This window comes from Elephantulus edwardii, unplaced genomic scaffold, assembly GCF_000299155.1.
Source record: "Elephantulus edwardii isolate Elephantulus edwardi_28Jun2011 unplaced genomic scaffold, EleEdw1.0 scaffold00033, whole genome shotgun sequence".
NCBI lineage: Eukaryota > Metazoa > Chordata > Mammalia > Macroscelidea > Macroscelididae > Elephantulus > Elephantulus edwardii.
In genome coordinates, this window is record NW_006399783.1 from 7,001,288 (window position 1) to 7,015,270 (window position 13,983).

General features: G+C 43.7%; 1 protein-coding gene across 1 annotated transcript in view; it reads right to left on the reverse strand.

Moving 5' to 3' along the window:
* SLIT3 (slit homolog 3 (Drosophila)) overlaps positions 1–13,983 on the reverse strand; it is a 915,040-nt gene that overhangs the window by 390,519 nt on the left and 510,538 nt on the right. The window lies entirely within an intron of this gene.

Here is a 13,983-nt window from a genome sequence, read left to right on the forward strand (position 1 = left end):
ACTAATCTAGATCATATTTATTTGTTGTTGTTTACCGTTTGGTCTGAATGACCCATAGCTGATCCTCTGGCTGGTTTTCAGAGGCAGTTAATCGCATAGGAAGAGAGTGCCCACCCTTCTCCTGTGGAGCGGCTGGTGGCCTCAAACAGGCTGGTGGTCTTCAGGACTGCAGCACAGCTTCTTGCCACTAGGCCAACAGAGCTCCAGATTGAAATAAAAAAACCCTATAATTCAAACTCAGGCCTGACCTACTCCAAAGCACCACACTCATTCAGTAAGTGTAGGCTATGTTTTTATTATTGTAAGTGAAGATAATAAAACCACTTTTGGCCACAGATGCCTTCTTTGGCTGGATGGCCTGGTTCAGAAGAAAATAATAAGGACAAGCTAGTCAAATGTAGAGATTAAGATTTTCATAAATTCTAAGCTAAGTACCTTACCAAACTACTCACATTTTTATAGACAAGTCTCTCCTCATTTTAGGATTTACTTTCACCATTTATAAAATAATGAACTTCAAATAAGTGATTGTTAAAATTCTTTCCAATTTTAACAGATCATTCATGACTCAGTAGAAGAACCAGACCCTGTTAAAGAGGCAGGAGATGTAGCAATGAGGTCTTCGAGGCTACATAAAGGTGCTCTATAACAGTCAACATTCTTGGTACCAGTAGCCAGGAAATAAAAAAACATATTGTGATGGGAAAGTCTGCTGTTAGGGACCTCTCCAGGGTACTGAAGAGCAATGGTGTCACTCTGGAGACTAAGGTGCGTCTGATACAGGCCATGGTCTTTTCAACCATTTGTTATGCATCAGAGAGTTGGACAGTGACTAGGGAGGATAGAAGGAGAATTGATGCCTTTGAGCTGTGGTGCTGGAGAAGAGTATTGAATATACCACGGACTGCCAAGAAAACAAAGAGATTCATCCGGAGAGGGTTAAACCAGGCTGCTCCTTGGAGGCAAGGACTCTGGGGGTTCATCTGACATACTTTGGTCATTTTGTAAAGAAGGACCAGTCCTTGGAGAAGGACATCATGCTTGGTAGGGTGGAGGGACGGCGCAGGAGGGGAAGACCCTCTATGAGGTGGATTGATTCAGTGACTGGGGTAATCGGGACGGATGTGTCAGAGGCAGTGAGATTGGCACAGGACAGAGCAGAGTTTAGGGCTGTTGTACATAGAGTCACAAGCGACTCGACATAACAACAACAACAACATAACCCTGGACAACTGAAGCCGGTGCTGGTGAGGGCAGCAAAGAGAAAGCACATAAGCAACTCTTACTTTTTCTTTCTTCTCATTTTCTCCATCCTGCCTGAATATTGTAAACTTCCAAAACCATCAAGCCATTCAACCAATCGCATGCCTTTTGGCTCATAAGATCTCTGTTTTCAGAAAGAGATTGCCATTCCTTCTTCCCAGTTTTTTCTACTGTTGAAACAGTTGAGATCAACACATCAATGAGAGGATAAAAGCCCTGATGATAGGAAAATCGCCAGGTAATAGGGCATGATTACTGACAACTACTCAGGTGTCCATATCAAGCAGAAACAGTCACCAGATTCACTCATTAGAATTCATTTATTCATTACCAAGTTATGTACACCAATTTTTAACCAAGTACCAGACAGGGTTTTAGGTGTAATGACAAAATAAACATGACAAAACCAAATTAACAACACCTAAAGCTATACACAGGTCTTACTCTGTTCTTTTGCTCTAAGATTGATCCAGGTTAGAGAGGTGAGGAGGGTAGTAAAACCAACATGAATCAGTTCATCAATGTTAATCAAATAACACAAGGAAACACAAAATTGTAATAAGTTTTCCAAAAGAGAAATGTTTTGAGAATTATATAGAACAAAAATTGACCGAACAAACACCTAAAAGACTGGATGTTAATAGAGAATGAAAGGGAGAGCGAGAAGAAGGAGCGCGAGAGCGAGAAGAGTTTTTCATGCAGAAAGTCCAGAACATGCAAAGACTCAGTGACTGAACAGAGCAGTATGAGTTGGTAGAATTGACAGAAAAGTCAGTGCTGAATAGTGCAAAGTGAATCTGGAGAAGAACTTAGGGGCTGACCTATGTGGTTATCTTGTGCCAATTCAGAAACTTTACCCTTTATCTCAAGAGTGACAGAACATCTTCTTACACTGTGCGATGTATGGGTGTAAGGAGCCTTGTGGTAAGGAGCTGCACTGCCAACTTGAAAGCATTTAGTTGAATCCACCAGCTGCTCTGATGAAGAAAGATGGGTAATCTCCATGCAATTTTTAAGTTTTTAAAAAATATTATTATACCTCATTCATGTACAATTCCCCCCTACTTCCTCCATCCACCCATCAAACTCTTTGACCTGTGATTTTCTCTCCTCTCCACCCTCAGCCCCCTGCCCCCTCCTCTTCCCTCTTCGTATGCCCATAGAGACCCCACTGGTTGTCTTTCTGTTTTTACACTAATGGTTCTATACAGTATTTCTTATACACCCGAGTTAGTTCACTCAGCCTCTCTAGCCTCTCCCATATCATACAATATTTTTCAAAACCTTGCTCGTGAGTGTTACATAGTATTCCATCATGTGAATGTTTCATAGTTTCTCAATCACAGTAATTTGTTGATGGCCATTTGGGCTGTCTCCAGATTCTTGCTATTATGAATAATGCTCCTATGAACATCTCATGCAATTTACTGCCTCTGAAACTCCCATGGAGGGTCAGGTCTGGCTGGTTCCAAATTGACAGTACTTAACAACAACAAGTATGTCTGTGGAGTCTTTTGATGGCTTAGGTACATGACAGCTACTAATTGAAAGGTCTGCAGTTTGAACCCACCCAAAGGCAATTCAGAAGACAGGCCTAGTAATCGGCTTCTGAAATATCACAGCCCTGAAGCCCTGTGGAGTACAACTCTACTCTGGCACGTATGGGGTTACCAGGAGTCAGAACTGACTGAACAACAACTGGCGTGGCTTCATGTACATGTGTAAAGCCTGGTGATCTACTGAAAAGAACCCATGAAACCCTTGTTCACAGTAGTCCAGTCCTCACTCAGTCACAAAGGTGATACAGGGTCAGGTGGCATTTTGTGCTGCTTCACCAAAAGATTGGGGTCAACTAGACGGCACCTATAGCAATAATACATGTGTGAGTATGAAAGAGAGTGACTTTGTTATACTTGTACTTTGAAGGAACACTTGGGTATTGCAGGGAGAATATTTAAGAAAAGGCATGATTGGATCACTGAGCCCATCAGTTCTGTTGGTGTCTCACTGACTGCGATGCCCGTCTTCCCACATTCCAATGTGCTAGAATCCCCGGCTGTCAACCATCTTGACTCCAGCCCCCACCACAGATCTCCGGATAGTTCTAACACTCAGCATCCCGTGGGGCTCAGGGCATCTCTCAAGTCACACCGGTGAAGTGTCTTCCAGATGTGAGAAATACAAGCATCCTGCTCTACAGACAGGACTTGACAGGGAATTTCTGCTGTGAAAATAAAGCCACACACACACACACACACACACACACACACACACACACACACATACCCCACATCCCGCATATCTGTCAGAGACCTTTTCTTCGGACAAATGATGATTTATGGGAGGCTGCTCTGTTTCCCGCCTTTCTCTTGTTCTATTTTAGGAGGATATACCCAGACCATGTGTTTTTGCTTAGCTTGACACATTCCGAGCAAGCTTTCTGTATTCCATGTGTTTGGTGAAAAGTCTTCCTCTCCAAGCAGAAGGAAGAAAAAAAATGGTGAGTCCGACCTCCATCTCCCGGAAATCTAGAAGAAAGTCCAGTGTCATACTCTGAAAGTGTCAGTGCTTCCCTGAGGGCAGCCTGAACAGCCACTGTCATGACCAAATTCTGGAGAATGCCAAGGGACTCCCTATATTTCACACATACATCCTGCTTCATGCACACAGAAAGCTGGGGGGGATCAGAGCTGCCCTCAATGGCCTTGGAACTTCTCAAACTCATCAAGCGCCTTCTCTCCCTTGGGGCCTCCAAAAGTGCAGCTCTTACCTGTAAGACACTCTCTACTTCCTACTCTTCATGTTACCATTTCCTTCACCTCCAAGCTCCAGCTTAAATGACATCTCAACAAAACAGCCTTCACTTTCCGGATCTCCTTCTCTAAAGCAAGTTTCCTTTAAGCTGTCTACTTCAGCATCTTGTTTTGTTTTCTCATGACAATGATGTTACATAGCAGTTATTCTATTTAGTTCCTTTTGCATCTTCTTTTCCTTTGATCTGAGGCCAACAAACTATGGACCATTGGCCAAATCTGATTCACTATCTGTTTTTATAAAGTTTTACTGGTGGACAGCTAAGCTTATTTGTTCACATATCACTTATGGCTGGCTGTTTTTGTGAGAGATAGCAGAGCTAAGTCCTTGTGACAGAGACTATGTGACTTACTGAGACAAAAATACTGCTCTCGTGTGTACCGTGTGTACCTCATTGGTGCAGATAGTGAACGTGCTCAGATACTAGCCATAAGGCTGGAGGTTCAAATCTGCACAGGGATGCCAGAAAGAAAAGCATGGTGATTTACTGCCTCCCCTAAAAATAATACTCTGGTGCATGTGAGGTTAACATGAGTTGGAGTCGACTAGATGGCAATTCAACTGGTCTTTCCCCCCAGCCTCCTTCATAGAAAAAGCTTACTAACCTATGGGTTAGACTGTAAATTGTTGGATGGTAGAGATTAAATCTGTTGTTTTCATCAGTGCATTCCTGGTGCTCGGCCCAGGGTGTGGCCTACATCAGACACACAGTAAGTATCTGTTGTAAGACAGAGCCTCTGCAAATGCCAGGCTGGAACTGCTAAATCAATGACCAAGGGCATGCATGACCTTCACATTTAAACTTCAGACTTTTGTTTCTTCTCTTTTCAGTCTTTATTATCTACCTGTTCCCTTTTTGGGGGACCAAGTCTTGCTTGCACTTTAGTTTGGAGTTAAAAACCAGGAGATAATTTTCTAGTTTCAGAATATGAATATGCCTGTAAATTAAATAACAAATAGTGAAGTTTTAAGAGAGTTTTTTTTTAAAAAACTGAAACTGGATTTTAACAGACCAACAAAGCAATCTTGATTTACAAGGCCACGAGGACCTGTCCCTAGTAACAGTAACATGTTCTAAGAAAGCAAGTCCAGAAGAGGGAAATGCAGCTGTTAGAGGAGAAAAGCTAAGTAAAGCCACACACCCAACAGCATGTTAGCTTGACCTCCCTCCAAGTGGGCAAAGGCTTCCTTCCTTTGGATAAAGGATGAGTATCTGTGCAAACTCTAATTTAACAAAACGCTGGAGAAAACAATCAAGATTTGTAGTCACCCAGTGATGACAAAATATTAGGAACCATTTAACAGGAATCAGTGGCAGAACACGTTGAAATTTATACTTTGATCAGAGATATCCTGTGTGGAATTTTGGGAAGGACGGTTTAATGTCTAACCTATTGGAAGCAAGTTTTATGGATAAATTATTACAAGGGAAGGTAAAGGAGAGAGAGATATTTACATGTACTTCCAGAAAGCCAGAAGCACAAGCTCACATATTGGCCAACAAGATGTATGAGGGGCGATTAGGAGCCTGCTGGATACATAGGGCCAAAAAGAAACCCATTTTCTTTTTCAAGCTGGACAAAAGGTAAGAAGTCAGGCAGATTGAATGAACTTTACTGTTCGTAAATAAAGCACAAGCTGAGAAAATGTGACAGAATCCAGTTTTCTACACAGCCAGCCTTGGAGCCGCCTGGCCATCTAAAGATATTTGTTTGCTTCAAATCTCTTAGATCGCAGATGTTATAATGGAAGCACAAATACAACAGCAATCAGGATAGGATCAAAGAAAGGCTCTATGTTGTTAGTAGCTGAGCCAGCTGGCGATGGGGAAAAAGGGGCCCCATTGCTGAAAGGCACGCCTGCTCTCTGTCACCTGTACACACCAAAGTGTACCGCCTGGCATCAAGCAGGACCCTAGGGAGGCCTGGCAGCACTGCGATTAAAGCTGTTCAAACCAAGCACCTGCTCCACGGGACAAAGATGTGGCAGTCTGCGTTCATAAGGGTTACAGCTTTGGAAACCCCACAGGGCAGCTCTACTTTGTCTCCGTGTGTTTGGGAATCAGTTTGATAGCAATGGACATGGTTTTGGCTTGAGTGAAGTCGCAGGAGCCCAGGTAGCACAGTAGTTAAGCATTCTCTGCTAATAGAAAGGTTAGCATTTGAACTCGCCAGCAGATCTGTTTTGGGTAAAGACTTCAATTTGGCAATCTGCTCCTATAAAGATTACAAGCCTAGGAAACTTAGTGGAGGAATTCAACTGTGTCAGCTGGGAATTGAAGGTGACTTGGTGATACATAACAGCAACAACAGAACCTTTAATAAATTTCTAGTTAAGGAGGCATTAAAAGTGAAGTATCTTTGACGTCTCCATAAAAGGCCTAGAGACCATAACCCTGATCAGAGAGGGCAAAGGCGAGACAAGTAGGGTATCCAGAGAGCCTCATTTAAGGAGGCCCTTGGTCAGAAGTGTTCACTTTGTCCATGCATATCCCTGAGAGTGAAGGCCTCCTTATATGGTGAGTGCGTCCTAGCTATCAAACGTGTTTCACCCTGTAAGAACTGACTGGCCAGGCCTGCCAATTCTTCTCTGAATAACTGAGCGTAAATGGCCCCACTCTTCTGTAAAGGGAGAAATGATTATTCCTTTCACTTACTATCACGACTATACTATTGTAAGATCATTTTAATGGATTGATTTGCATCTCCCAAAGAGATATATTGAAGTCCTAAACGCAATTATCTGTGAATGGGGCCTGGTTTGGAAATGGGGTCTTTGAAGATGCTATCAACTAATAAGAGGTCACACTATAGCATGGTGAGTCCTAATCCATTTTAAATGGCATCTACATAAAAGAGAAGTGACAGAGAGGGAGGGAAGACAACTGAGTGAAGACAGGAGCCGAGATTGGAGTGCTGCATCTATAAAGCAGGGAATGTCAAGGATCACTAGCCGTCACCAGGATCTGGAAGAGAGACACTGATCAGATTCTGCCTCAGAGTCCTTGGTGGGAATCAACATGAGTGCTTTCCTGCATTCAGACTCCTCGCCTCTGTTTGGCTAAGCCACCCCGTCTGTAGTACTTTGGTACAGCAGCCTTAGGAACCTAATACAATTATAAATATCTGATGGGAGATCAACTGGGAGAGAATACAATTAAACTATGCACTTATTCTTATAGGATTTATGAGATGAATAAGCAGGTTAATGAAGTGTGAGAATTTGGCCACTTTAACAAGGACTCTAAAACACTCTAAGTAGAGCAGGGTTCGAACCAGTTCACTCCAGTGTGACTCCCCTCCCCCACAGAGAATCTGCTGATTTAGAGCCTTGGATTTCTGGGGGGCCTCGAGGTAAGAAGCTGTGCTGAAAGTTGAATGGTACAAGGTTTGAACCCACCACCAGCTCTCTGGGAGAAAGATGGACTATTTCCTCCCGTGTGATTCAGTCCAGTGCCTCTGAAAAATGCGCTGAAGGGTCAGCTACCAGTCTGTTCCAACTCGATGGCACACAACAAAAGCAACAACTGCTGTGGAAACCTGCAGGGAGGTCTTCCTGACTCAGAATCAACACCAATGATGGATTCTATTTGAGCATTTTTTTAAAAAAGAGCATACATGTATTCTAACCAGGGCATGCATGGGATCCTAATAGGATCACTTGAGAATATTGTTAAAATGTAGATTCTGATTCCATCATCTAGAGGTGGAAATTTTAAATTTTGGGCAAGGGAGCTAACCAGGATGAGTTTGCATCCAAGAAGCAGAACTAAAAGCAGGGATGAAATTCACGACTATAGTAGCTAGAGGGCAACTTAGATATTTTGATGGGACTTTTCCTCTTCTTCTTCTTCTCTGATGTGAATTTGAGATGGCTATAAAATACTGCACTATTTTGTCTAGATAGCCCCAAATATGTAATTGCGACTTCCATTACATTTGAATCAATATTAAGTTAGTTCAGGAAAATAAGATGAGTTATGCCTATTTCACTGTGAGTCCCTTACAATCTCTCTCTTGCTGGTCATTCAAATGAAATTCATGCCAAGAGCACTTTGACACATCAGTGTTGCAAATTGATTTTATTCGGCTACTCTAAGCACAGACTGACTTCTTCTCTACTACTTATCAACAGTGGTACTTAGAACTTAGTGGTCTTTCAGAGGGCAAAATTTCCACTTGATTTGAAGCTGGTACATCGCGTTTGTGAGGTAGCAGCTCAAGGACCCCCAACTGGGATGTGCTGGGAAGGGACTACCTCCCCAGTTGCGATCTCACTCTGCTCAGTGGAGAAACAAGATCTGCCTTCCAAGTCACCCAACAGCAAGACTTCAGAACTGAGAATCTTAGTAGGGAAATAGCAATAGCATATGGTTTCCTTATCTGAGGCAGTCCGAAGCTTAGGTGCTCGTTATGTGCAGAAGTGCCTGAAGAGATGCTATATTGATTATGAGATACAATTGTGAATTTTATTACCTTCTGGGAAAAATAGGAAACATAAAAGCAAGAGTTTTGTGCCAGATGTAAGAACTAAACACTACAGTTATCTGATTAGCATTAGAGACATGTGCTTTGAATGTGAAACACTTGTAAGTCTCCCCAGGTGAGCTTTCGATCTTATCTGTGCCATTTATGTCAGACTTTTATACGCCAGTTCTTCTCAAATGGGACCCAGATGAAGTTCAATCTTTTGCCTGGAAGAGTCTGAAGAGTTCTCTAGAATCCTTGATTTTTAAACCAGAACAGGTTTTATAAGGGAGATAAAAACTCAAGAACCTTCCTTGGAATCTAAAGAAAAGTCTGGGCTACGACATAAGAGATAGGATACAAAGGAGGACTAAATAAAGTGAGACTAATGCTGGATTTCAGCACACCACCATGGTACTGCTCTTCTCTCCTCCACCAAGTAGATGCACGAACTCTTTCTAAAATGTCATCCCGGACGGCAGAGACTCACTGTAAAATCAACGTATTACATCTGACATAGAACATCCAATCCCTGCCAGCAACTCACTCTATATGCATTCTCCCGTGTGTTGCAGCCACTGGAAGGATGGCCCACGATTGGCCAGGGGTTTGCTTTGTTGTATGCAGGGTTTCCATGAGTAGGAGTCGCCTCCATGGCACCTAACTACAACTTGTGCTGTTTGATTCTCCCAAATCCATCATCAGGGACTCTGAATATCCACAATACCTAAGTCTTCTCTGCTTAAAAAGAGAAGTGGGAGTTTCAAGGCAGAGTTAGGCCATGGTGTTCTTCTCAGGCTCTCCCCAGATCACATTAACAGAGTCTTTGAACGACGCCACCCTGTGAAAGTGAGAATGTGGAGAGACAGATGCCCTCATACACTTCTGTACAGAATATAAATTGGAAATGCTTTCAGTTGGGCGATTTAGCAATAGATTGCAAAAGCTCTTAATGTGTGCATAACCTTCGAATCAGCAGCTCTCCTTCTAAAGAAATAGCATGAGAAAGGTACAAACTGTAGAGGTGCCAGGATGTTCACTGGAACCTTTTTTAATATTGGAAAGTTCACAACTGTAGGAGCTGGTTGCCATGCTCACCACTGTAAGAAAAGATCATGGAGCCATTTAAGGAGGCTGTTATTTAAGAACTTAGAAAAATACACAGTGGATATATTTTAGATGAAAAGACAGTTTTCCAGTGGTTGGCATAATGGCAAGAAACTGCGCTGCAATCCCGAAGGCAAATGGTTCGAGGTCACTAGCGGCTCTGCGGGAGAAGGATGGGCAGTCTCCTCCTGTGTGATTAACTGCCTCTGAAAACCTGCCGGAGGGTCCACTATGGGTCTGTTCTGACCCAACGGTACACAACAACATCTCCAATATTATAACTGTAACTCCATGTGCACATGTGTGCAACAGAGAACAGAGTTTAGGAGAAAATCTTTGCTGTTCTGTGCCATCCAGTCAGAACCATCCCATGTCTGATTCTCTAGAGTGTTTTCAGAGACAATGAATCACACGGGAAGAGACTGCTCATCCTTCTCTTGTGGAGTAGCTGGTGGATTCAAACCGCACGCCTTTGGGATTGTGGTGCAGCTTCTTACCACCTGGCCTCCAGAGCTCCCTACAAGGCCATGACCAATGGTCATTTCTAGGTGTGGATGGTTGTTGCAACAGATGTGGAGCTTGGTTCCTGAGCATGACAGCATGAAATGCTGCCCAGCCTTAGGAAGACAGATTGCAGATCAGACCACTGTGACTCAGAGGTACTTAGTGGCTGAGCTGTGGAAGTAACTTTCTGGGTCTTTCTTCCTAGCCTGACTTTGTCTGGAAGCTCCACTGAAATCTTCTCAGCATCACAGCAACACAGGAGCCTCTGCTGCCAGATCAGGTGGTAGCTGAGCTGAGGTGCACTGGCCAGGAAACAAACCCAGGTCTCCCTTGTGGAAGGCAAGGATTCTACCACTGAACCCCAATGATCCTGATCGTTGGAAGGATCATGGGTCAAATATTTTTCTCTTTCGGCTGCTCACTCACTCACTTGCTCATTGCCATCGAGTTGGGAGAGACTCATAGCTGTCTCTCCAGCAGGATTTTGGAGGCTGTAAACCACACTAGAGGAGACTGCCTACATTTCTCCTGCAGAGTGGCTGGCGGACTTGACCCACCAGAGAGGTATCTATCTCTTTTAGGTTAGGAGCACAGCTTCTGACAGACTACAGCTCCAAAACCCCCCAAGGCTTCTCAATAGTATGGATTTTTTTACAACGAATGGATAATATTGCTTAACTTTAACTTCTCACATTCCTCTTGCACTCTCATCTCAACTTTCAGAAGCTATTTCCACGGTCCTAGACACATCTGGCCTTCTCATATCTCTACAACTGTGATATCTGATGTGGCTAGGCTTCAGCTGCAGAAGAAATCACACGCTGCTTTCCCATTTTACTTCCTACCTTGGCAAAGCTGGCAGAAGAGATGAGGTCTGCACGCTCAGACTGTGTTTCAGACCCTCTCCTGCCTCCTGCCAGCATCTTCGTGCCTGGGCCAGACTCCCTTCCTGAGTCTTTCCCACCTGCTCTGGCCAGCCTTCAAATTTCTTCCTCACTGCACTCCCTAGGTCGTGGTAAAGAGAGTGGTTTTGAAAGTTCCTTGCCACCTTACTCCCTGAATATAAAGATAAAGCATTAGCTCTTTCTTCCCTCCCATTCAATATATCATCCCTCCTCTGACAGCCCCTTGCCTCCTCTGTGTTCCCAGGTCGGTGGGGCTGAGCTTATCACTCATCCTCCTGTTATCATCCTCCCTATGAACTTTTTACTTTCTCTCGCGCCTTTGCTTGATGGTTACACCTCTTGTGTCTCCCAACACAACATGTAAATCTCCTTATTTGCCTCCCCCCGTTATCCGTGAATTCCAAGCTCATTCTCTTTCCAAATATGGCTGCGGTTGGATCCCCAGTCTTCACACTTGGACAGCAGTGAGCGGGAAGCAGCCCATGCCTGTCGTCACCTGGCAAACACCATCCTTTGGCTGCCATCATTGTCAGAAGCATCTCCGTCCACGTTGGAAACTATCTTTGTAGTCTACTCGGTTGGGCGCATTATAAAGGAAGTCCTTCCACGCACTCAACTGTAGGTTCTTTTGAAGTACTATCTGCAAGGACCATAAAACCTCACTGGGAGGATATGACATAAACTTCAACTTGATCACCCACGCAATCTGGCTCCCACTTCACCTGTCAACTGAAAGGAAAAAGAAAACAAAACAACCCACTGTCACTGAGTCAATCCCACCTCATAGCAGCCTTGTAGGACAGAGCCAAACTGTCCTCAGGGTTTCGAGGTTGTAAATCTTGAAGCATCTTTCTCTGGAGCGGGGGCTAGGGGATTCAAACTGCTAATATTTTTGTTCAGCAGTTGGAATTTTTTATCCATACCAGCAGGACTATTTAAAATGAAAATATACATCTAAAATTAGAGTAAACTCTCCTGTTGACACTGGAGATGGACTCTGTGGTGGATGGGAAAAAGCAGAGGGTTAGCAAAAAGAGAGGAAGATCCCCAGTGAAATGGATTGACCGGTGACAGCAGCTAGGGAAACAGCAGAGATTGTGGGCAGGGTGCAGGACCGGGCACCCTATGTCATCCACAGGGCCTCTACGAGTTGGAGCTGACTTGATGGCACTTAACAAACAACAACATCAACCCCTGTTGGTCAAATTAATTTCCTATATAACCACTTCTCAACTACATACTTCCATGCTCTCTGTCCTACCGACCAAGATCTCTTACTGGAAATGCAAGAATATTTAGAAGCTTTGACTTAGAAAGGTTTCTGTCTCTCTTAGCTCTGACTCTTTCCAGCTGTGTGACTTTTGCAAAGCTACTCTACCTCTCTGATCTTCATCTAGAAAATGATGTCAATAGCGCCTATCAGGCATCCATGTTCTTAGAAGCTATAGAAATGAATTATCCCCAGTTGAAGTCTCTGATAGGGGGTTTGCTCTGGTGGTCTTCACGATTTTTTGCTCAAAGAAAAGCCAAAAGAACTTCTAGTTTTGCAAAACACATCAAACTTAAAATAATAATAATAATAATAATAATAATAATAATAATAATAATAATAAATGATTGTGATGCAGAGTCATTCTGGTCCTAACCAGCAGAGAGGAACAAAGTCATCTGAAGAAGAGTGAAAGCATTGTTGAGATTTCTGTGTTTTGGTTTATCTTACCCCCTGTGCTGATTCTTCTGTTTTCTCTTTAAACAGACACAGTGGAAGCAGTTAAATGAGCCTCAACCTGAATGCAGGCAAGCGGGGAGTCAATTTTAGACTGTGATGAATAAATTATACAGGGGGTTTTGGCTTTCATTTTCTCCTCAGTTGACATGCTGTACCCCAAGCCTGCTTACCGACAGAGTGGGCATTTAGCAGGAAGAAAACAAAGTTAGCAGAGGCTGTCTCTTACCACAGGCGGTTCTATTGTTGCTATCTGTATTACTCCAAGTTGTGGGGTTTTGTTTGTTTTGTGGTTCAGGAAACAGCAGCAGGGATAGAATCTCTCTCTCTCTCAGGTCATTCTGAAATCAGCCATAAAGCTTTCAGCAAGAAAAGCAACCGGATGGGGCTGCTCCGCTCAATCGGGCTGATAAACTCCAACACCTCTAGATGGTTTTCTGACAGGTTAGGAGCTGACAGCTTGATAAATGGGAACGAGACACCCAGAATTTGTCTGTGACAGGTGCAGTTTCCATGAACTTGCCTCCCCCGCCCCTCCCCCCCATAGCTGCTCAGCTCCCAGAGAGGGGGTGGGGGAAGGGACTGCTTACCACCGGTTCACTTTAGGGGCCTGGAGACAACATTTCTCCTGGTGATGGACATTTAGTTAACAGCCTAATTCCTCCTTTTATTTATTTATTTTTAAAAAATTCTTCTGAGTCTAAGCTGTGTAAGAAAAAACTAGAAGCAGATCTTTGTGGGAGTCCGGCATTGAGTTGCCTTCATCCACAAATTACACCACTTAGAGCCATCAGGGCCAGTTACAGTACATTTCTGATGGGTTATTGCAAACTCACTCCTATACTCTCCCACATTCTGTTTTGTGTGGCTTCTATCTTCACAGATTCCTTCTCCCTACTCTCACTCCTATTCCAAAACCAGAACAACCTTCTCTCCTGGAATCACACACTGGATTGTCGCACGTCACCTTCCCTGCCTAGGCGGCCTGCCTAGGTGGGAAGGTTACATAATCTTTGTGCATCTCAGTTTTCCCATCTGTGAAATGCAGTAATTCATTCAGCAAGGACGCTCTTGAGTGGTGCAGAGTGCTTGGCAGCTAACCAAAACCCTAGAGGTTTGAATCTCCTCACATGCTCCTCAGAAGGTCTAGGGATCTTCCAAAAACACAGCCGTGGAAACCCTAGTGAGCACGCTTCTA